This window comes from Camelus dromedarius, chromosome 6, assembly GCF_036321535.1.
Source record: "Camelus dromedarius isolate mCamDro1 chromosome 6, mCamDro1.pat, whole genome shotgun sequence".
Taxonomy (NCBI): domain Eukaryota; kingdom Metazoa; phylum Chordata; class Mammalia; order Artiodactyla; family Camelidae; genus Camelus; species Camelus dromedarius.
This window is the reverse complement of record NC_087441.1, coordinates 41,347,600-41,373,352: the sequence shown is the minus strand read 5'-3', so window position 1 is coordinate 41,373,352 and position 25,753 is coordinate 41,347,600. Positions and strand designations below refer to the sequence as shown.

At 39.7% G+C, this 25,753-nt stretch overlaps 1 long non-coding RNA gene across 1 annotated transcript in view; it reads right to left on the bottom strand.

The window, feature by feature from the left end:
* LOC116154382 (uncharacterized) overlaps positions 1-25,753 on the bottom strand; it is an 873,015-nt gene that overhangs the window by 727,044 nt on the left and 120,218 nt on the right. The window contains exon 4 of the long non-coding RNA XR_004138267.2: positions 23,705-23,772. This is a non-coding gene — a long non-coding RNA (uncharacterized LOC116154382). The remainder of the gene's footprint in view (positions 1-23,704; positions 23,773-25,753) is intronic.

The following is a 25,753-nucleotide window of genomic DNA, read 5'->3' as shown; positions in this document are numbered from 1 at the left end:
CAACAGACGCAGAGGTCCATTGATCTGGTTTAAGACTAAACCCCCAGGTCAAACATGTAACTCAGAATGAGGTTTTTCTTCTCAAACTTTAGCATGCATGAAAATCACCAGGAGGGCTTGTTAAAACCAGACTGCTGGGCCCCACCCCCAGTTTGGAGTCCAGAAATTTGCATTTCTAGAAAGTTCCCAGGTAATGTTGATGCTGCTTGTCTGGAGACCACGCTTTGAGGACCATGTTCTCAACAAATTGGCTATTTTTCTGAGAATATAAACTCACCACATGTGCATAGATAAAGCTGGCTTTAATCAACCCAGCTACCCTTAGACTCAGAAGAGGAGAAAGAGGATGGACTGTTCCCTTCCCAGGAGAGTACAGAATAACAGTTCTTACCCATCCAAGTAAGAGGAACTGTGTCAGCCTTATCTGAGCAATTCTGCCAGCAGGCTCTAGTGTAACAAGTACTACATAGGCTGGAGTGTATGTCTGATCACTCCCAGCCCCTTGGACCAGAGAGGCTTGGAGAACTTCTTTTAATGGTTCCTATGAAGAGTAAGGTTTTGGTTTCCCAAATATAAGTAATGGAACAAGTTTTCTAAATTATATTGCCACAAGTCAATCATAATCTTACATTTCAAACATCTGAACATAAACCCAAATTTCTGGATCATAGCCAAATTACATCACCTTGCTTGTACCTTAAAGCCTATAATTTCTAACTAATTTAGGAGACAGTCTGTTAATCAAAGGGATAAAGTTTAATTATCAAATGGCACTTGCATGATAGATCTAAGCCCAAGAAAAGGATTGTCCAGGAGCCCCTTTCCAATACTAAAGAAAAGATTATCAGCCACAAACACTACTATGTGTGCAGTATATGTATATAGGTGTGCATTATTACTCACGTGCAATCCCATCTGAGACCAGATACTCAGCTATCTCCCAGGTCTGAAGAAATGTTCATTTATCATCATTCAAAGCCATCTAATCATTTATTAAACCAATCCTGAGCTAAGCAACATGAACAGAGCCCCAGCTGCCAGCCCAATCCAGGCCCTCATCATTTTATTATGCCTGGATTAATGCAAAGTTCTCTCCATTGATCTTAATGGGACAAGTTAAACCCTACTTCTAAATTTCTATGGCTCTTTACCTCCATAATATGTCCTCCCTCTTTTATGTCCAGTGTCATCTCTCACTACTCACCCACCCACTGCCCAAGAACACTACACTCCAAGAGCATAGCAATTCCCCCTTTCCATTGCCCCAGATTCATATTCCTAAAGCAACACTTCTGTTCATCAAGTCAGAAACAACCTTACTCGAAAACCGAGTGATCCTTCACTGCCTTCAGGACTAAGCTCAAATGTCTCTCTACTCAGAGAAACCTCACCATTTTACCTGACTCACCGTGTCTCAGTCACTCCCAAATCTCACACGTGTGCATGCTTATGCACCATTCCTGGACCTCAACCAACAGTGACATGGTGCCCTTCTAGGAGTGCCCACACACTCTCCTACAGGCCCTACAGAGCACAGCTCAGTCTGAGCTTTTCTGGCAGAACACCATGCAGGGAGTGCTCTACCTGTCTGGCCTCCTAGTGCAGGTCTACCTGGAGAGCAGTCTGCAGACGAGTACCAGGCCATCACCTGTACTGATCCACAACAAAACAAGTACAGAAGTTAAGAGTGAGCGTTTAAAAGCTTTTATCACAATTTCACTGAGAAAATGCATGCCTTTACATCTAATAATAAAAAACACAGACTTGAATTTTGTATGCCTGTAAGAGTCAGGGTTCTCCAGAGAAACAGAACCAATACAACATGTATCTACACATAGAAAGAGATTTACTGTAGGGAACTGGCTTACACAATTACGGAGGCTGGCGAGTGCAAACACGCAGCGTGGGCCAGCAGACTAGAGACTCGGCAGAGCCTATGGTGTGGCTCTAGTCTGAGGGCAGTCTGCTGGAGAGCTCCTTCTTGCTTGGGGAGTCCAGTCTTCTTTTCTATTCAGGCCTTCAACTGATTGGATGAGGCCCACCCACTTTATGGAGTGCCATCTGTGTGAAAGTTCACCTAATTAAATGTTACTCTTGTCCAAAAATACCCTGCAAGTTGCATAAATTAACCATCATAATGCCTTTTTCCCCCTAGTAATTGACTGATTTTTATTGGCTTTTACAAAAGTATCTGCTGGCAGTGGACAGGAAGGTAGAAATACTTCTTCACAAATGGTTAGAGAAGGGGTCAAGAGCAGAGCTTGGCACACTACAGCCCATAAGCCAAAGCTGGGCTGTGGCCTGCTTTTGTTTGGCCAGCAAGTTAAGAATGTTTTTTACATTTTTTTAAAAACTGTACAAAAAAAGAAAAAGGAGAAGATATAACAGAGACATTGGGTGGCCCATACAGTGTAAGTATATTCTGTGTGGCTGTACTTTTACAGAGTAAGCTCGCTGAGCCCTGTGCCAGAGCAGTCTCTCCTCACCAGCCCACATGCTTCACCTTAGTGTGAACTCTCATACTCTTCCTCCATTTTCCGCCTTGCCTTCCTAAGTAGGGAATACACTTCCTGTGTGAGGGGAATTTCAAAGTCGACGTCACACAGAGCAGAGCCTACGCTACACAGCCATCTTCACAAATGCTGATTTAATTGAACTGGCTCAGCCGTCTTCTGAGGTGTTCTCAGAAGCAAATTTTTTAAAATTTGGGTCTCTCACATATACCTCCTATTGTTTACTTTTTTTCTGCTTCGTACAAATACAAGTTAGCTCTGCTTTAGAATCAGTAACCGCCTTCTTTGATCTCACTGAGTTATTTAATTGAATAAACCTCAATTAAATGTTTGTTTGTATTTGGTGACCAGGAATCTCCACAGACAGGAAGGTTTCTGTAACAGGCCTGTGGTGGGTGGCCCCCAAGATGGGCCCTAAGGATCCCCTGGTATTCAGCCCTTAGGCAGCTGCCCCCCTTGAGTGCAGACTGGACCTAGGACCTGCTTCTAACAAATAGAATATGACAGAAGTCATAGGATGACACTTCCAAGTTACAGAATGTCTGCCACTTCTGTCTTGGGGGCTCTCCCTTCCTCTCTGTTGGATCACTTGCTCTCAAAAGCCAACAGCCCTGTTGAGAGGCCCACCCGAGTGAGTCTGGAAGCAGATCTTCTGAGACCCCTCAATATATACAAGAGTGAGCTTAGAAGGAGTTCTTTCCCCAGCTGAGCCTTGAAAGGACTGCAACCCTGGCCAGTCCTACAACCACAGCCTTTCACCCAGCTGAGCTGCTCCTGAATTCCTGACTCACAGAAATTTTGAGATAGTAAGTGTTTACTGTTTTAAGCCTCTACATTTTGGGTGGGGGTGCAGTTTGATTTGTTATATGTACCAGATAACTAATACAGACTATAATTTGTACTTCAGATTTGTACTAAAGATTGTGTATTTTCCTGCTGGAATACATAAAAACCCAATTTCTAAGGGAACACACTTGAAAATAATAGCTGTGGGCACTAATCTCCTTTCTAATAGAATGAATAGTTAAGGGAGGTCACATTTAGTCTCAGATTTGCACGCAATAACCATAAAGGAGGGCTGGATTCTTAAGGATGACCTACATGTGCCTGGCATTTTCTCTTGGTAACTCCCAAATAGTAACTGTGAAAGAACTTCTCCACAGCTAACCTGGGGTCAGGAGAAAACAACAGCTGCTTAAAGGTTGTCTGACCCCTCGTGCTGCTGTCCAAAAGCAGACTGGCCACAGAGCTCTCAACTCGGGAGGGAACTAACACCTGGGGAACCACCTCCCTGAAACTGCACACTGGTCACACACACACACACACACACACACACACAGGAACTTCAGTCACGTACACTCATGCCCACACAAATAAACTCATACCCATCAGTAAGCCAGCAATGAATAAACTGTGCTGTCAGCTTCTAGGGGCTCAGCCACGTCCAGGAAGCCTGGTCTATAGATGTCCTCCTCTGTTTCCCACCAGTCTCTGGTTAGGAGCTACCTTCCCAGGCAGTAGACCAAATTCTTTGTTATAATCATTGAGAAGAGACTGAATTGTCTTGAGGCTCACCACAACTTTACACCCAGAAACATCACCACCAAGTAATACTAAAGTTTCAGCAGGAAATACCTTTTTTGTTTGGTGCTCTTCCCAGAGACAGTCAGCTAGTCTGTGCTACTCTCTGGATTCCATGCCCCTGAATCTTCTTATTCTCACTTTGGGGCCTGTTGGGTTGGTTCACTCCAGAAATTAGTCCTGACAACGTTGCACTGGAGCTGGAAGTGAGCTGCAAGATCATGATCTTTGGAGCCAGATGGAGCTGTGATGGGGGTTACATGATATACTGTGCTGAGTACCAACGGCAAAGGCACCAGACCTCAAAAATGTGCTAAGCCACTAAGGGACTGTCACCATTCCCTTCAGTGCCCTGGCCTCCTCTTCCTCCTCCTCATCCTTTTCCTATAGTCACCACCACCCTAGGTCCAGCCCTCTTGTTCTTTACTCTCTGTGTTCTAGAAAAATCTGCATTCACATTTTTTGGCCAAACTCAAATGATTGAGTCACAACTTTAAGTACACTTTTCCCTAAGACATTAAGGCATTAACAGCTATTAATCAGACGTTCTCTCCCAGGCCCCGGGAGCCACTTGTGTGTCCCAAAGTCATCTGCAGACTCTGAAGTCAGACTGACTCTACTCACATTCCACCTCTGTCACTTACTACTGTGTGACCTGGGGCAAAGGAATTAGCACTTCTACATTCATAGCCTCCTTCTCTGTAAAATAAAACCATCGTCCCAGGACTGTGGTAAAAATAAAATGCGAAAATCCAAGTGACATTCCTAGAAAAGCTTTGAGCACTGAAATGGAAGCTTCATGAAGCTTCAAAGAGACTGACATGGCCATGTCTATGACCTGGGACAGAGCTTGGTATGAAGTAGATGCTAAAATATTTGTGGAACAAATGAGCACATGGTACGTATGTAGATACTATGACATTCATTATGCTTTTTAATGCAAAGATAAACAAGTCAGAAAACAGACTATCCACTTGTCTTTTTTTTAAATAAAACAACTTGAGTACAAAGTCAGAAAATTCAACCCATTATACTTCAATTTTAAGCATACTTTAAAAGTCTAACCACACAAAAATGACAAAATAAAAAACAAGAGCCAACTCTCCCATTTTCTCCAGATCTTTCCCCCAAAGGAAGCCACTAAAATAAATTTCTCCTAAATTCTTTATGTATTTATTAAAATAAATGTTGAGATATAAAGAAAAAGATGAAGCCCTGATGGAAAATGTCAGAGAGTGCCAAGTAGAAGCAGAAGAAAATTTTGCAGAAGAAGAATGTAGGGTCTTCCACGGCCCCTGAGATCAGACAGTGTTGACCATTCAGGGCAAGCAGGTGGCACCTTCGTGGCACTTGTAAGCACCTATTGATGCTCAACTTGTACCTCTTCGTTTCTGACCAAGAAGATACTAGAACCATAATGGGGTCGTTCCACATGCTGTTCTACCTTCTTGGAGCACAATAATGCTGCCCCCTGCAGCACTCAGAGCTCACCTTATTGACTGAGTAGCAATGTCTGTTGTGGGCACAAGAAAAACACGCTATTGCAGACACCACACCAGAGTCTACTCCTGAAATGAATAAGAAAGTCACTGAATTGTGATTTTCTACAAGACCTTTGGAACAAAGCTAAAATGTGATTCATTACCTTCTCATCATCAAATAGGACTTGACTCAGTTGCAAGTGAGGGAGATGAAACTCGAAAAGATGTAAGAATAAAAAGACAATTTTGGGTTCACATAATTCAGGAAGTCCAGGGAAAAGTCATGGCTGAATCCACCTTCTCTGACAGTTTCATTAAGAATGTGTCTCCACCCTCAGCGCTGATTGGCTTGGGGCTTTATTTTTCAGCAGTCTCCCCTTTTCAGTGGTAAGACTGTCCTCAGCAGTTTTAGGCTTATGTTCTACTAGCTTAGCAACCATGAGAAAGGATGTCTCTTCCCCAATTACACCAGTAAATGATCTTGAACAGACATACCAGATATCCTGGATCACATGCACATCCCTGGAGTGAACACTACAGCTGGGCAGATGAACCACCCAGGATGGCCAGATCTGAGACACAGACCCAGCCCTGACAATGGGGAGTCAGATCTCCTCTATCTGTCCAACATGTTTTAGGACAATGTTGACTCCCCCAGAAATAACATGGATGTGGCTAAGAGAAGAAGGAAGAATGGATACAGGGCAGCAAAAACAACAGATCTACACATCTTCTGATTTAATAGGTAAGAAAAGAGCAGTAGTAGGGACATGTTGACCAGTCTGCATAGATGCTTCACTGGATTGGCTCAACCAACCAAGGGAGCAAAAAGTCAGGGCAATGGGAGGTCAGCAGCACTGGCATGATGGGTTGTTTGGGAAAAAAATCGATTCCTTTGTTTTAAAAGAGGAAGTTGCTGCCATTCAAATGCCTAGAAATAGAATTCACTTATCTCCTAGTATACACTCTACTGTATCTATTGAAGCTTATTATAGATTGAAAGAAAGCGAAGACACACAAATGTCAATCTTACATAGGAAAGAAGATATGGAGAAACTGATTTAAAAATAATTATCCTCAAGTTAAAATCTATAGTGGCAGCAGGTATTTATTTATGATAAGTACATTTATTCAGAGTTATCCGAGAGAAAAGGCATCTTTGGACTAGACCAGATATTTACTACCATGTTGCTTTATTTTCTCTTTGCTCCAGCTATAAGATGTTAAATTCCAAACAGCTCAAGACTCCTCATCTTAAAGAGTCCCCAGATCAATCTCAAGTAGAAACTTCTACCACAGAGGGTACAGAAGTTGTCTAAACTGAGAGGAGATGGTCGCCATCGCTACTGTAACCCCATTCTCACTTGGAACACCATGGCAAATCCCCTGCTTGGCCTCATGGTTCATGCATCAATTTTGTAAATTAGAAAAAGTGAGCCGCTAGCACCAGAAGGGCCTAGATGCCAGGCCTTCTCTGATGAACTATCAGGACCAGAAATTTTTTTTTTTTTAAGATCCTTGTCTCTTTAATACTTTGCTAACTTTAAAATTTTATGCTGATAGGAGGATGCCTTTGAATCTAAAGAAAACCACCTTCTCGGTTCTTAAGTTCAGGGCCAAGGAAGATGGCAGAACCTACCACAAGTGGTCAAGGAAGAATTCAACAAAAATTAAATCCTGAGGATTCAGTAAGCCACTCTCCAAAATTCAAAACTGGCCTTATTTTAACAATCACTGATGGATAAAGAACATATACTGTTTCAGAAGAACTCTTAAGTAAATAGGTAATTCATGATTTTCTATAGTATTCCAGCCCAGTATCTAGCGATCTTTATTCTTAGAGAGGAAAAGCTGTTTGATATTTATGAATTTGTTAATTCTTTACCTTAAAGCTTACTATTCAGCCTTCAGACATAATTTTCAGGAATTCCTACAGTGAAAAGGAAGAGAGTTTATACCATAAATATTTGTTCAAAACAAGATGTTTGGTACTATATTAAAATAATTTTAGTTATCAAATGACTTTCTTCATTCCACTACTCTCCTGCTATTTTCTGTCCTAAATTTTAACTTGTAGCAGTTAAAGCTACAAGTTAAAATTTGTAGCACTCTCAAGGTGTACACGCTGGAATGTTTTCAGCTACAATTTTCGCCTCTTCAGAAGGTAACTGCAGTGCAGTGGTAATAAAAGTACAGGGAGTTCTTGGACTCCTTTCTAAAGTGTTCTTTGTTTAGTCAATATTTACAAATCACCTTCTTCGTTTTTCCTCTGTCTATAGAACAATAAAGAGACAGTGAAATAAGGAGAGTGGTGAAATGGTGTGTGGGTATGAAATTTAGCTACAGCCTGTGACATAAACTGGATACTAAATTAACTTGCAATTCTACCCTCAAGTGTGTCATATAATAGAATGGAATGTACCTTTTCTTGTAACAATGTTGAACCAAAGGCCTTCTTATTGTTAGCAAATACCACAAAAGAGATAAAGATTCTCCTAAAGCTTTTCAATTTTCATTTCTTGCTTTTCAAACTCGTTGTTAGTAGAGTACTAGAGGATAGTCACACAGGTTATATGGATTTTTCTACTATCATTCATAACCTGGGTCCTATTAAGAAGTGTACGCTGTGCCAGATAGCAAAGAGCAAAGATGAATTAACAGCCCAAAGGCTGGAAAGAATGATGGAGGAAGATTTGCTTAGACTCAATGTGCAGAGAGAAATAGCTGTTCTCTGTCCTGGCTACCAAGACAGCAGGATGGCATCGGGAAGGCCAGATACATCAACAAGCAATGACAATTTGGCTCCAACTCAAAAAATCATATGATCATAAACAAGTGACTCAACCCATCTGAATTAGTCTTCTCTTGCTGCCATAACAAGTTACTATAAATTTAGTGGCTTGAACAATACGAATGTATCATCTTCTAGTTCTGGAGGGCAAAAGTCTGACATGGGTCTCACTGGGCTAAAACTGAGGTGTTAGAAAGGATATATTCCTTCTGGAAGCTCTAAGAAAAACCTGTTTCCATGCCTTTCCCAGCTTCTGCAGCATTTTTTTTTTTTCCTTTGTGGCCCATTCCTTCACCTTTAAAGCCAGAAACCTTCCTTCTCCATCACAATTCTCTCTAATCCAGCCAGTAAAGGTTCTCTGTATCGAAGGATTCATGTAATTAGATTGGACTCACCCAGATAATCTTCTCATCTCAAGATCTGAATCTTAATCACACCTGGAAAGTCCCCTTCACCATGTAAGGTAACATGTTCACATTCTGGAGGTTAGATTGTGGACATCTTTGGAGGCCGTTATCCCACCTACCACAAAATCTTTGCTTCAGTTTCCTCACCTGTAAAATCTTACAGGTTGTTAAGCACAGTCCATGCCACATAGAGAGGGCCTAAAACTCTGCCTAGTATGTAGGTCTTGTTAAGAAGTGATTCAGAAGATGAGGAAGAGAAGGAGGAAGAAGACAATATGGACAGACTTGTCATATTTGGGTGGGGTGGGGCACTGAGTGAGAAAAACCCAAAATTAGTAGGGAAATGTAGGGAAAGAAGAGCAACCACAGGCTACTTAGAGAAAAGAGAATGTATTCTGAAAACTGAAATCAGAATTTAGAATGCTTTCATTTGATAAGAGACAATGAGAGATTTTAGCCCCCTTAAATTTATTTTCTCTGAAACTAGGGTAAAAGAATTTAAGACAAATATAAAGACTCATGCTATGGGAAATGCTTTTGATTAAAAAACAAAACCAAAAACATTCTTCATGTTCTAGTTTAAGGAAAAGACTAACTTTCTAGCAATCTAAGATAGGAAGGCAAGAGAGAAGAGAAGAAAATAAATAATTTTGGTACTATAAGAATGTGCATATTTCAATCTTTAGCTAAATAATCATACAACAGACTATCCTAAGAAATAAATAACTTTTCCAACGAAAGTGACCTGAAAAAGGCCAAAAAGTGTAAAAGAGGGCAAGGGAAATAAGAAATGGACAATTTTCAAATAATCCTCAAAGAAAGTTAATTTTCTTCTGTTATTTTACCTTCTATTGAAGTACCGATGTTCAGTAAATCTTGATTATTTTAAACCTTACTTATTTCCATTCTCTCTCTACCCAATGTGTCTTACTTGAATCTAAATTCAATACCAAAGCATTTCAAGGAATTTTTAAAAGCTAAGCTGCTCACATAGTATAAACTGCTCGCCACAATTTACATATTTAAGTCTTACAGAAACAGCTCTCAGCCTGAAAGCTAAAGTCCCCAAAGAGGTATGTAAATGGAGCTTTGTCACACCCTGACATTAGCATCAAACTAAAAATGAAGTCACACAGGACAGACATTTGGGAGGAAACAAGTCTGACATTTACCTGACTTAACAACTGTGTCCATTCTAAAACACAGTCCTGTAAGTTATCAAATAGTGAAACAAACTGAGATGGCATCTAAATAAAGTTTAAAATAGATACATATAAATAATAGTAAATGATAAGAAAATGTCATATTATAATAGACTTTACCTTTACCTTTCTGAATTTATTACAATGAAGGTCTGTAGTAATGTGTCCTCAAAACTGGTTGAACCGTGAACATTTCAGTCAAACTGATTATTGTGACTGTCACAGAGGACATAACTAATTTGACTACTTTTAAACCTAGTATTTGTTTTGCTTTGCTTCTAAATTCAGTGGAATGCGAATTTAAGTGGGTGCGTAGAAAAAGCTCAAATGTAATTTACATGTTTAAACATCGACTGCATGGGTGCAGAACAGAGAAGACTTCCTCAATTCAGAACAGAAGAGTGGAGGGAGGCCCCAGGACGGTCACCTGGTGACTCAAACATCTACCTGCCACAGCACTGGGATGTAGAGAGCAAGGCAAGCACTCCCTGAGAACTGCTAAGAGAAGCATGCTCAATTCCTGGGGGTTGATTTATTTGTGGACTCTGGAAATACATCCATCAAAAAAGCATCAGAACCTAGAGAATAACAATAAACTCCCATCAAGAGCACACTTAAAGACATACTAAAAGAGAATCCCCTGCTCTAACTTAAACCAAAATTACATAGCCAAAATTGAGTCATTTTAACACTAAACCAATTGTACTGTTCGGAGAGACTGAAACTTTACTTGGCATTTTAGGAAAAATATAAATAATCTAAAATGATCTCAGTTTCCATAAAAGGTAAACAAACAAGACTTATTAAAAGTTTTAAGGAAGGGTTAGCTGAAATCTACAATTTTAGGAAACTTATGTCTGTTAACAGATCCAATACAGCACAATTTAATCAATTAAAATAGCAATTCATACTTTAAACAGTACGGATTCCAGAAAGAAGGTAGTTGGAGGAGTACACAACTGCTTTTCCTAAGAGTCAAACAATAATATAGTTGAAATAACAAAGCAAATCAAGTGACAATGTAGTTATTTCAATTTTTTAAACAGCTGAATCATTCTTGCCACACTGCAGTCTGAATGATGTCCTGGTACCTGGCATCCAGCTGGCTTTGAAACCTCTGCCTAAACGAAGAGGCCTCTACTGATCTTGACTCAAATGATGGGTCTGTACCCTCTGACAAAGACAAGCCAATAATACAAAGCAACTGTATGTGTAACTGATGGTAAGTGTGTCAGTCTCAAAACTGATTTGTTTTGTTGACAAAGGCTGGAGGCTATTGAATAAAAGGTGCTGAGTCAGCTCAATGTCATGGTTACTCAAAGACATGCAGCTATAACCAAAACCACCAATTAATATTTATTTGTCAAGCACCTATTATGTTCTCAAAGACCTCGCCTCTGTGAAGCCTAAATCCTGTTTCATAAAAATCAAAGAAAGCAATCTGAGAACAGTAATGTAAGGCAATGCTCAATAAACTGATGTATAGAAAGGATAACAGCAACAATTCAGAGAAGACTGACATTGGTGTGAGCTGATGTCTTCAGGGAAGTCCATGGACAAGGGGAAATCAGGGTGTGGCAGAGTTCCCACAGGTGGAATAAGAAAGGCTTTAGAATCAGGAATGGAAGAGGTGGGTACTAGTGAGCGGGATAAATAAACACTGAGGAAGGACAGAATTAGTCAGAATAAAGCATAGGCTTCATGTAAGAGAGTTAGAGAGACAAACATAAACATGTTAGGAATTGGATCACGTCTCTGCTAGTACATACTGTTAACCAATGACCGTGAGGTCTGGCTTCCTAGAATCAAGCTGCCCTCTCAGAAAGCCTCTGTCTCTGAATTGAAACACCGGGGCTAATAAGAATTCTTAATGACTTGCCTTTGCTGGAGGGATAGGAATAAATAAAAATCGTAGAAGGCTTTTTACTGTCAAATTTTTTAGGTGTGCTATAGTGTGGTCATGGAGGAAAATGTCCTTATGCTTAAGAGATACACTGAAGTATTTAAGGGTGAAGGGTTATGATGTCTTCAACTTAGCTTATGATGTCTTCAGTTGGCTCAAAAAGAAAGTGTATGCAGACAATAGATATTATTAGCAATTACTAAAAAATAATCAAAATTAAAAATTGATGGGACGGGCATAGCTCAATGGTAGAGCACATGATGTGCATGCACAAGATCTTCGGTTCAATCCCTAGTACGACCATTTAAATAAATTTTTTTTTAAAAAAAGAACTACATTAAAAAAATTGATGAACCTACAAAACAGTGTATCAGTGTTTATTGTACCAACATTTCAACTTTTATGTATATTTGAAAATTCTCACATTAAAAAGTTGAAGCATAGCCCCCTGTCTTAAGAAAAAAAACACTGCAGATAAGCCTGAGAAATTAAATTATATATATATATATATATATATATATATATATATATATATATATAACATAGATTGATGGATAGGTAGCTAAAAATATAAAATTCTCTTGCTTACCTTTTACACAATGAGAATATTTCATGTCTTCCTGGAGTTATAGAAAATTTAAGAAGAAAATGCAGAATGTATTTTGCATAGTAGCTGCCATTGTTGAGTTCCTAGTGTGCACTGGACATTTTTAATATATTAACCTAATTACTCTTCTGGTTCGTTCTCCAAAATAGGCATTATTACCCCTCTTATGCAGATAAAGAGACTGAGGGTCCAAGAAATTAAATAATCTTCCCAAATTAACACAGCTTATTCTGGCAGAACTAGAATTCAAACCAAGATTTCAGTGACCATCCCCCACCCGCCAAGTCTCCCATTTTGGCTCCCTCCCTGCCTCCCAGGTTCTAAAAGTGAGGGAAAGGCATTACTTAGGTTGCCAAGTTGACTAAATGTTTTTGTACACCCCAAATTCATATCTGTTGAAATCCTAACCCCTCTCCCCACAATTGGTGATCATAATAGGAGGTGGGGCCTTTTGGAGGTGATTTGATCATGAAAGCAGAGCCCTCATGAATGAGATCAGTGCTCTTATAAAAGGGGCTTCGGGGAGCTTGTTTGTTTCCTTCTGTCATGTGAAGACACAATGAGAGCTGTAACCAGGAATCAGGAACCAGACACCAAATCCGGTGGGCACCTTGATTTTGGATTTCCCAGCCTCCAGAACTGTGAGAAATAAATTTCTGTTGTTTATAAGCCACCTTGCTATAGTATTTCTGTTACAGCAGCTCAAACAGAGTAAGACACCATGTTTAACCAGTGACTGGCCTTCAGCAACATTTGAAGTTGAAAAGGCCTAGAAGGAAGAAGATTCTTCAGTAGGACATGTGTCAAGGAAGGCTAGGACTGAGGTGGTTGCAAGAAATTCAAGAGTTAACATGAAAATTAAAGATTAAAATAATTCTGTAATACCTAAATCTGACAACAGACTTGCAGGATATGCAGTATATAATTTGCTCTCAGTAACTGAAGCAGTAAGTATACTTAATCTAAAAATAATTATACAGCATAACAATTGAATGCAGCAAAATAATGCTTCGCATGAAAAAGAAGACAAAAGAAATTCAAAGATTCCAAGATGATCTGAGTAACCTATAAACACAACTAGACATCAACAGGGTAGGAAAAAGCAATTGCAGCTGGATGATCTAAATAAGTATTCAACAAGGACTGGTTTCCAGAAGTAATTGAAAAGACAACCTAAGAAGCTGAATCAGCTGGCTGGATAGGCACATCCAATTTACAGACCCCCGAGGTGTGACTGCTGGGCCGTAGCTGCCAGCACACACCTTCCAGTACCCCTACCCTCGCGCAGCAGAACACAGGAGACCTTGCCCGTGTTGAGCTGCTTGCCTTGCAGACCCTGCTGTTTCCTGCTTGCTTTGTGACTCCTAAGCTGACTGCTGCTGTTTACTACAAATAGAATTCCTTCATTCAACTGATTTACGTGAATACCTACTATATTCTAACCACAGTGGTGGTGTCCAGTCCAGCTATATAAGTTGTGGGCCCCAGTTCAAAAATTATGAGTAATTTCAAAACAGTGACAATAGAGTATTAAACCAAGTGTGTTGCCTTTCTAAGTCAGGGCTCCGCATGACTTCAGAGGGTGTACGCTCATGCAGGTGGCATTGCAGAGGGTCTGTGCTCAAAGATCACATAGCTTGCTTTTTGTGAGTTTTTACGGCCTTATAAACCCTAGTCCCATAGTGCCTCTTGCACTATACTCAGACCCACAGCCATGATCCCTGGCAAGGATGTGTGGTAACTCTCAAATTCAACCCCTTGAGATCTGATTCCTCTTCTTTTCTCCAACAACCCTGCTGGTACCCCAGTTCTAGCCATATCCTCTTGTCCTGGATGACTACAACAGCCTTCTCTTTAGTCTCATCCTCCAATCCACAATCTACACTGCCTTCCAGAAGAATATTTCACACTGATCATTCTCCTGCTTTAAACTCCTACAAAAGCTTTACCTTGTCTTATGATGAAATCCAAACTCTTTAACACTAATTTCAAGGCACTGTGTGAACTATCCCAGATGACTTGTACAGGAATATTTCTTGCCCAGTTCACCTCGCCTCTGACTCTATGGACCACTCCTACTGTTTGTTCTCCTTTCATGCCTCCTGACAATCCTTTTTCTCCATTTTCTGTGTAGACAGCATCTCTTCTATGAAGCCTATTCTGACCCTCTCTCCTAGATGACCCTATTATGTGTTCCCATGGTCCTTATCACAAAGGTCATACTTCTTGTTTGTCTGCATCATCAGTTTATAATAAGACCCAAAAGGGCAGGAAGCAGATCTTTCTTAGTCACCTTTAACCTTGAACGTATAGCTCAACTCCTGATAATAAGAGGCACTTGAATATTTGTCAAATAATGAAGACATACTTCAAAAATCCATTTAATGTACAACTACATTTCTTAAATCTTTGTGAAAATGTCATTCTACTAATAAGGAAAAAAAATAGAAAAAAAATCTAACTTTTGTGAACTCATGTGCCCCCACACAAACCCACCTCTAAGCCATTGTGCCATCTGATGTCATTGGGTTTCAGCCCCAGGTCTTCTTGGCCTGCCCACTAGGGAGCCTGAGCTCAGACAATATCCATCAGATTACCAGTTCATGCACATGGTTCTTAATCTAATTTGAGTACTTATCTGATAACTGATAACTTCTACTCAAAACATTTTTTTCTTCCTAAGTTAATCGTTAATTTTTCAAAGAAACCAGTAGTATGTTTTAAAAAGCTCCTTTGGAAAAATCACTCCAAAACATAGACTTTATTCAATAAATATTGATTAGACAGACTGTATGCCCGGCCCTTGCTAGGAGATGAAGATACGGTAATGAACAAGACAGACACTTTCTTTGCCAGGAGATTGAAAACGTTAAAGAAGGGTTACTAAAAAACTAAACAAACATTATTACTGCGGTTTTCAACAGCCAAAGCTCCAACTTTCACAAGGGTGAACTATCAGCTGAGGTGACTTTCATGACAGATTTATAAAGATTCTAACACTGGAGCAACATGTTTATCAGGAGAGAAAACATAGCAGCTGAATTTGAAGGCATGATAGCTGGAATATCTTCATTGAAGATTATGAAAGAAACAATACAGGTTTGTAATTGGCAATTGCTATATCCAGAGTTGTTGCAAAACGTCTGGGTAAAGATTTGTTTACTTTCCAGCACTTTCTTTTATTCTCATTTAAACCTCACAGCCACCCTGAGAGGTAGGTAAAGGAAATTTATTATAATACCTATATTAGAGTTTAGAAAATTAAGGCACGCAGGCATTAATTGACTTGCTTTTCTTCACTTTATAAATTAATGGCAGAATAAGAATTGGAACCCATCTCTCTATTCCATTGCTCGGGACTTCAAGCCAACACAGAAACAAAAATGAATAGGTGAGCTGTGCAGGGTCTGGTTTAAGACTACAGTACAGTGTTCTCATATGGCATGACCCTGACTCATGTGCCTAACTGAGCTGTAGAAAATGCAGCTGGGCAAATGTAGCTAGTGCTGTTTACCCACAATAAATGATCTCCTCCAATTCTTTGTTTGGTTTTATTATAGATTCTAATTACTGCTGTTAGAGGATATGCTTTTATTCTGGAAACAGTTTTATAAAGTTTACTGAATACTTATGATAGAACATCTGTGATCTCTTTGGGATTATTTATTATTCCCAGTGTTATGCATGATTCTTTCATTATGAATGCTTGTCTAGAGTTACATGTCATTAGAAAAGTTTAAAGGCCTCTCTGCTCAATAATATAGTTACAAAGAATGGCCAAAAAATAAGATACACTAGACTGTTTCACTTCCCTCAGAAGCGGAGCATGCTGACAGCATGACCCCCACTCTTTTATTCTGGAATTCTCAGTAGACAGTTGCCATAATGCCAGGAATAGTGTCAGGATCTGTGAGCAACATCTGGGAAGTTCACAGATGGGTAAGGGAGCCTTGACATAAAGCAGGCACCTGTGAAAATATCAGTAACTCCTTCAACTCACATTTCTGTGGGCCTACTGTGTATCTGCTCATTGCTAAGTACTAAGGATAAAAAAAAATTTTTTTAAAGGATTGAAACGTTGTCCCTGTACTTGACTAGAAAAAGATCTAAAAGCTTTACAATTAGAATTTACAAGTGTTTCTTCTTTTGTGACAGTATTTCACTTAGTTCTTATAATCACTGTAAAGTATTATCACCCCATGTCATGGATGAGAAACATGAGGTTCAGAAAAGATAAGTCACTTTCCAAAGACCACAAAACGGATCCCAAAAGAATAATCAGTTCAAGACCCAAACACAGACCTTTAGACCCAGAGTCTGTCCACAATTCTCTCCATAATTGTGTTAAGGAGGCTTATTCCAATGATTATGCCTCAGTGATAGTCTCTTTATGTAAGTAAATTATTTCAGATGAAAACAGATGACTGATTTAGGAAGGTTATGCTAGAAAGAGGAGAGTGATCTTATTTTAGAAAGACAAAAGGCACAGAGAGATTCAGCACTCAAGTATGTGAAATTAAGGGAGAATGGGAAGTGAATCAGGGTACAAATGTAGCCAAACAACCTGTTTAGGGAAAAGATGTGGGGAATACATTTTTTAAATGGTTTTCCCTTAATTCACTATCAAGTCTCCTGCAGGACTCAAAGGGAGAGAATAAATTAAAAGAACTGTGAACTTTGATCATAAAATGTTCTCAGTTTATTGTTTCTCTCACATGAGACCCTTCCTATAAAGATCCCAATAATTGTAGCCTGGCAGGGGACTCTGGATATACAAGTGAGAAATAAGCAAACATTTGTTTCTCAAGAATCAAGAGAATTTCTTATTTATCAATATCCGTTTCCTCTTTCTACATTTAGTCGCTGATATTTATAACAGTTTAAAAAGACGAATGATTAATGTAAAAGCAGTTTCGGGGAAAAAAATGTTGCTTGAAACATAGACATGTCCAGGGAACTTACTGATTACTATTAATTTTCTTTTGTCTTTTTCCATATGCATATAGCTGAGCACTAAGTCAGTCAAGGCAAGCACCTCATTCCAGTGTCCTCAGGTTGAAGCAAACTAAATTTATTCTCAAGAAAGAAGTTAAATACCATTAAGTAAAATCAGTCCTGATTAACACATCATGAACTATATAATGCTGTTCTATATAATTATTGCCATTTGTCCAAAGTACTCAATTACGTTTCAAACAATGTATGCTCAATACACTTTATGATTAAATACTTGTAACTTATCTTGATCATCCCTACATATGGAGGAAATAAGAGTATATAGCATACTGAAGGTTTCTCAAAAGTAGTTTAGGCAAACTAGGGTTGCTCACTTCATTGGGGGAGTGTTACCAAACTCAAGTTCATGTGCCCTATGCACTGTGAGGCCAAACAAACTGAAATGTCAGAGTTTGGAACAGAGAAAGTTTTACTACAGGCCAACCCAGGATAATGAGTAGCTCATACCCCCCAAAAAACCTGAATTTCTCAAAGGGTTTCAGCTGAGCATTTTTAAAGACCAGCTGAGGAAGGCGGGGTCCGGGTATGTGATCAGCTGTGCACAATTCTGATTGGTTGGTGGTGGTTGATGGTGACCAATCCCTAGGTGCCAGAAGGCTTGAGGGCTATGTGCTTATGATCATCAAGTAGTTAATTTCTTCCATTTGGTGGTGGTTTTTAGCATCTGAAAAACTTAAGAAATATGCATGAGATTACTTCAGAGAGGAGCTACAGCAGAGAATATGAGGGAGGGGTCTGTCCCAGGAAGATCCCACAGGATCCTGCTCAGTTACAATTCTCCCCTTTTCTTTGATACTCCTGGAATCTTGAGGAGACCAGGTGTTGGACAAGAAAGGGAATAATGTTTTGGATAGAGAGGTTAACCATAATTCTTTTTGTTCTAAACACAGGAGACAACAGTGTGGGAAATAATGTGGTTAAAAGTAAAACAGTATCTTTCGATATTGATAGTAAGAAACATTTAGCAAACAGTTCAGATTTAAAAATGTAATTAAAAGCCAGCAATACTTCAGACAAAACCAATAAACTACAACCATATTCATCAGTTCACCCAATCACACACAATCAATCCTTTTTACTAACAGTTATGAAATCAGAGTTTTCATTAGACTTTGTAAATACCTTACTCAGCTCAGCAGTATGATTTAAAAGAAACATGTAATTGTCAAAAAGTCCCTTTTATAGATCTTCCTGAAGATGAAGCAGTCCTGCAAGGCATCAGCTTAACTGTCTATGAATGACAAAGACTCAAAAAGGCAAAGGCAAAGTCAAAGATCTGATTACAATGTCTTTAACAAAGAAGCTTAATCAAGTTGCTGTGACATACAACATTCTAGGATAGTAACCAGAACTACATTTGATAACATTATTCCAGGACATACCTAAGTTTCAGAAACTTCACATGATTTCTAGAATGTCCATACCAATAACATTTATCCATACCGTATAAGTCTGAGGAGGCTTCTCATTCATTTGACAGTGCTTCCCATACAATTCAACATACCAACCAATCCTAGCCAGTTCAGTATTTTTCTCTGAAATGTCTCTGGGGCCTTCTGAAGCATCCCAAAGCCAGCTGAAGTCAAATTAGAATTTGATAGGAAGTCTGTCAAAAATACCAAAAGTCTTACACAATCTGTCAACAGAAGCACTTCAAGTAAATCTGTTCTCTTAATAGAGAGAAACCAAATCCAGTTCTGCACCAGCGCACTTCCAACAACTAGAAAGTCCATTTATCTATTTAAGTTTAATCTAGCCTGACCATGCACAGAACTCTTTTAGGACCCTTTTTCTACAAACTTTTCACAACTTTCTGTATCCATATTAGTTTATCTCTTATTTTTTCCCCCTCCAGAAACAACCAGCTTTATGACCAAATCACTTTCTTTTCCCTTAACAAACTGCAATTCCATTCCTCATATCCTTTTTTTTAAACTTAAAAACATATATCATACTTTCCTACTTGATGCTGAAATGTTTCCTTTATTATTTTTAGTACCTTTAATTTCTTTGTAAATGGAAGCTAGTGTTCAGTAATTAATGTTTCAGTACCTTATTTTGTTTGGGAATGACCTAGCTATTCACTAAACTTCTATCATTTAATTTAGAACAACTCTAAAATTCCAAGTTACCAAAATATCTAGAAAGAGCATTTTAAAGCAGACATTCCTAAAACATAATTATTTCTAAAAGAGTTCACCCAAAACCTCTTATCTCATTTGCAATTAATTTACTTATAAAAATCTCATCATGAAGTCATTTTTGCTGACAAACTCTGCAACAGAAACATAAACTTATTCATAAACTTATTGACCTTCAGTAAACCTAGATACAATAAAAGATGTCTGTATTGATCATACCAACAAGCTTAAGCTAGCTTCAATATCAGATATCAATTCAATATTGAATATTTCCCAGATCACATGAACTCAAAATTTCTGTCTAGTTTCTTCTATATACTTAGAATATTTAATTTGTAAGCACTCTTAAGTCAGTTAAATGGAGCTCATGTACAAATTAATTTTTACATAAAGACAGAACCAGAGATTTCAGTTTTTCCACTTCAGTTAAAAAAAACTCTTTTCCTTGAGAGCCCAGGTCATCTATATTTCAAGGATATCATCTACATTTCAAAGGTATAGGGAAGGAAAAGGAGGAAGAGAAATGCAACTTCTTCCTCTAATGGCTTTTACAAAATCCAACCATCTTGGCTATTTTCAGGGATTTTTTTTTTTTTTTCAGTTCCCAAATATCCACTTCAGTTTAAAGAAGTAAAAGTAACAGACAATAATATATGTCTCATTCGCTCATGCTCACCTGCCTTACTTTCAGCAAAACCAGGAAGGGAGGACAAGATTTGGGCTCAAGTACAAACATACACACACACACACACACACACACACAAGATAAAAGCTGAAACAATTGCAAAAGGCCCATTTTGATATAATAGCAGAGCCATTAGGGACCACTGTTCTCCAGATCTCAGGGAGTACTGAGGCCACACAGTGTTGTAATAAAAATATCATTTTCTTTCATTTATGGGGGCATAGCTAAAGATCTCTCAGGTTTGCAAAAATACCCCAGGGAACTATAAGATAGAACAGAGCTCTGAATATCCATAATAATTATCCACGGCTGGTGTTGTCAAATATCAAGCAAACAAATGCAATGCAAAACAGTCTCGTGGGGTCACAGTTCCTAGACCAAAAAGGGAGACTCCCAACCGCTGCCCCATCAGTCCAAAAGGGAAGAACCCCTACCAGTGCCCCATCAGAGATGAAGCTGAATGAAAGGCCGAGGCTAGAAAAGAAAATCCCAACCCTCTACAGGTGAAATCAACACAACAGGGAAGGATACCCTGGTGGTGTCACCCTTGAGCCCCCCATTACTCACCAAAGAACCAAAGATGACTCAATGGGCCAGTGCAAGTACTGATAAACACACACACACACACACACACACACACAAATAACAAACATGGCCTCTCAAACAAAAGATCAGAAGAGATATAGCCCAAAAAGCCCATTTCCACTCCCAGAGGGAGGCTTTCACAATGGCCTGGCTCCCGAAAGAGAACAGACCCAGAATGGCTCACTTCCCAGAAGGGAATGAGCCCAGGTGGAGTGGGTAGAATTTTCCCAACCATTGCAAGCTGGAGAGGCTCAACTTAAAGTGATACACATGAAAACACAAACAACAAATGAGCTACAGTCACACAAACAATCAGAGGAGGTGTAACCTAAAAATTCCATGGAAGTCTCCAAATAGATTGGCCCAGAGTGGATCGCAATGAGCCCAGAGCAGCTCAGTTCCCAATGGGAATGAGCCCAGATGGAGTGGAGAGAATCCTCAGCCTGTGAAAGCTGGAGCCGCTCCCCTCCAAGCAACACCAACTGTGGACCGCAGCTCTGAACATTTCTCAGCTCCAAACAGCCTTGTGCCAGGGCGGCTGGCACTTGTCAGGAAGAGTTCCCCTCAGTTCCCCCGAGGGAATTGAGCTCTGGCATCTGCTGGGATTCAGGGAAGGAGCTTCTCCCGGCTGGGGTCAACCTTACACAAACACATAGTCCTAGGCTGGCTTTGCCAAAATTGTTTCCGAATGCAAGTTTATGTGCCTGACGCACAGTGAGGCCCAACGATACTGAAACATCAGTTTGGAACAGAGAAAGGTTCATTACTGGGCTAAGAAAGGAGACTGAGAACCTGCAGACTACACCCAAAAAAACTCCAAGCTCCCTGAAGGGTTTCAGCTGAGACTTTTTAAAGGCCAGCTAAGGGAGGGGCAGCCTAGGGTATGTGGTAAGCTGTGCACAATTCTCTGACTGGTTGATGGTGCTCAATCCTTAGGCACCAGAAGGCCTGGGGCTACGTGCTCATGATCACCAAGTAGTTAATTTCTCCCATTTGGTCGTGGTTTTTAGCATCTGAAAATCTTAGGAAATACACACAAGATTACTTCTGAGAGGAGCTACAGCAGAGAATATGAGGGGAGGTCTGTCCTGGGAAGGCCCCGTAGGGTCCTGCTTGGTTACAAGAGTGGGCAATGGATCTCTAAGGAGAGCAGCTATATCCTGGGACAATGTTTTTTCTAGGATTCCATGTTTGCCATTCTTCCACCCCAAATTAGAGTCAGGAATTGAGTCAGAGACTGACATCAGCAGCATCCAATCAGAACCTGTCTTCCGGTTAGCACTCCATAATAAATACAAATTCTAAACTCATTGGCACCCTCTTCTTATACATCAGTAACACTTCATCTGATTTTCCATTCTCTATCTTTACAAGCCTGGATCAGAAGAGATGACTAGAGACTACAGAAACGGAAAGCTTGCTTTTCTCCTGAGATCTCTGTTAGGTGTAGCAGCTTGATGGTCTTCTCCTCTCCCAAAGCCAAGGCTGAGGGCTCAGTACCTGGAAAGTAGGTACTTTAGGTATACCTTTTCCCTTAATCTTCCCTGAAAATCAGTATGATGATCATTAGCATCATTTTACAGAAGTAACAAATGAGGCTCAAGGGTTTATATGATTGCTTTTGGGTCATACAGCCTGTCTGGTCTCAAGGCCTTTGATCTTTCCACTATTCCATGCCACCTTTCTGTGATTTTGCTCCAGGGATCAGGGAATCTCTCCAGATGCACTATTCTGTCCTTTATCCTGATTTCTCAGTTCTTTTTTTCCCCCAGTTTTCATCATGTTATCTCACAACACATTTCTGCTTGTAGGCCCAGCACCTTTGCATTGACACCCTACTTCACCTGTCTATGTAGTTTTCTATACCAATTTCTGCTCCACACGCTACACCTTAGAAGCCCCCTAGGTTTTAGTCCTACACTCAGTTCAAGCCCCTAGTACATGAGACTAACCCAATGTCTGGAGCAGAGTTTGGATATGAGTATACGGTCATCCATACACTTTCCCATTCTTATCTTCAAACATTATGATAGAAGTCTTGCAACACGAAAGAGGGAGGATACTGAGTGAAAAGGGAAACAGGACAGTGAAAAGGCCTGTCTTTAAGATGTCAGTTATATCCTCTCTAAATGGGTCCTCTGTCATCTGTCATCCTGTGGGGCTCAGAGTCAGTAGGAGGCTAAAGCCACATCCCAGGACCGGCAAACAAGCTACACGTCAGGAGAAATTAGAAAACGAACGAAAGTGGTGGACCAAAATCACACAATTCTACAGCAAAGCTGTGCCTCAGGAGCACATGGCCCACTAATAACAGAAACCATCTAGCCACTGCTTGCCATGTGCTGAGAACCATGTAGAGACTTTTGCTGACGTTTTCTAGTTAACTCTGTGAGGTGGGCATTATTGTACTCATTTTACAGATAATAGAACCGAGGCAAGAGAGAGGCTCAATGTCACAATTCTAGTAAGCAGCCAAACTGGTCTTTTAACCCAGGTATATTGATTTCAAAGGTCACATTCTTAGCCTTTATGCCATTCTATATCTCCAACCTGTTCTACAGAGCTAACGCATTTCAACCGAAATGTTTATCTGGCCTTTAAAATAATTGCATTCAATATACTTTGGGTAAATACAGAGAACCTTAGTCATTATTCTTAGCATTGCCTAACTGACCGGCTCAGGATTTTATCATCTGAGTCAATGGTTACAAATATTACATCATCTCAGACTAAGGACAGGACTGCCCATTTATTCAGCAAACATTTAAGTGACTACAATGTGTCTGGCTTACCTTGAGCTTGGCTCTGAAGATCTGGTTGTGAAATAATCACAATCTATTTCTGCCAATGAGCTCACAACCTAGCGGAGAAGACAGATGCACAAAGAGTTGGTTATTATTCAAGGTGGTGGGTACCTTCAAGCTATACCCAAAGTATGCATCTTAAAAGAGGTAGCACCTATCTCTGCAGAGGCAGATCTGAAAGGTTTCCCTAAAGAGCTAAGGATTTAAAGATGAAGTCCTCTTCACTCAAGAGGCAGAGAAAAGGGTGGTCCATGCAGCAATCCCAGCAGGACCAGAGGTGTGGCTGTGAGAGGGCAGTGTGTTTAGAGTCCCCTATCCTCTACTCTGTAGGGTTGTAGAATCTAATATCTAGAACCACAATAAACATGGCTGTGGCTACATGAGGCAAGTATTTCCAACTGCACTATGTTCTTTGGCTCAAAATATTGTTCCCCATCTGTTTTATTTGTCTGGTGTACACAAAAGACATGAACGATAAGGCGGGAACTTGTCCAGGTGAGGCCATTAACTACCCAAACAAGGCTTTGTCTAGCACCTTCCTTCTACATGGAAGAAATAGGGATCTAAAACAAAGGCTTAATGAAAGAAAGAAAAAAAAGAGCAGAGTAGGAAGAGGGAAAAGAAGTGATTTCTCAGCTAAAAGACATCAACTCAGATAAAACAATTTTATCTCATTATGTTTGAGTTTTTCTTCTGTTGTCAATCACACTTGAACAAAACTGTCTCAGAAATCATCATACATATTACATTTATTATTGTGGATAATAATATGAAATAGTGTACACCAACAAAATATTCATATTAGTTTGCCATTGTTAAAAGAAATAATAGTCAAAATGTCTAGTGAGAACTGCATATATCAGTTAAGGACCAGAAATTAGACCACAATGGATTTAGACCCAGCAGTTACATGAATAAAAATTGAAGTGAATAAAATGTGATTATTTTTCTACTTTATTTTTGACTCTTAAAATAGGGGTGCAGAATAGCATGGCATTTGGAAATTAAATCTAAGTTCTTCCACTGGGTAAGTCTATGAGTTTGAGCAAGTTACTTCATCTAAGTAGTTTTCTTCATCTATAAACAGGGTTAATAACAATATTCAAACGCACAGTTGATAAGTCAGACAAGGCCATGGCCCCAGAGCTCACTGATGAGTCTAGACTCTGGACTCTAGTGAAAAACGACCCTGACATTAATTTATTTCAATCTTTTATCAGTAACACGCTGGCAATGTTAACACAGAGACATATACAGGGTGTTAAATGAACTCAGAGTCAGGGCACTTAACCCCAAAAGAAAGGCAAAATTATGCAAATAGAATAGAGTGAATACAGATATTGAAAGCAACCTGTGAAAAGAACCGAATGCCTGCCCATCTGGCCCATTCTGAAAACCTCAGGTCACTCATTAATCCATCCATCCAACCATTCACTCATTCATTTATTCAACTTTCATTCCACTACTCCATTTCAATGGAATTACTCAACATTCCATTCATTCAACATACACAGATTGAGACATAGTATGTATAAGGTATATACTATATCCAGGAGATTTAACATGTTCCCAAGGGGCATCTACTTTACTAGAGAAGCTGGAAAATTAAATTAATGAGGAAAAAAGTATGTAATTAAGTAAGCACTATGGCCATGATATGCACATGGTGATGTGAACCACAGAGGAAGGAAGGGCACTTAGGCTGGCTCACCAGGATGCCTTCCCAGAGGAGATAAAGCCTGAGCTGACGTTAAGGGAAGTCAAGGGGGCGACTAGATGAATCAGAGGAGAATGGGAAGAAGAATCTAAGGAGTCAGGATCACACATGGAAAGGTAAAGACAGTAAGAGACTTTCAAGAAAATTCAGGTGTGATTTGTGGTGGGGAGGAGCAGGAGTTAACTCTGAAGGGAAAGTGGAAAGCATGGCCGGGAAGCACTCCACCCACCATGCTGTGGAGGCAGCCTTGACTGTGAACTCTACAAGGAGCCACTGGAGAATTTAAACTGGGCCCAGTCAAGATTCCATGTGCATGTTTT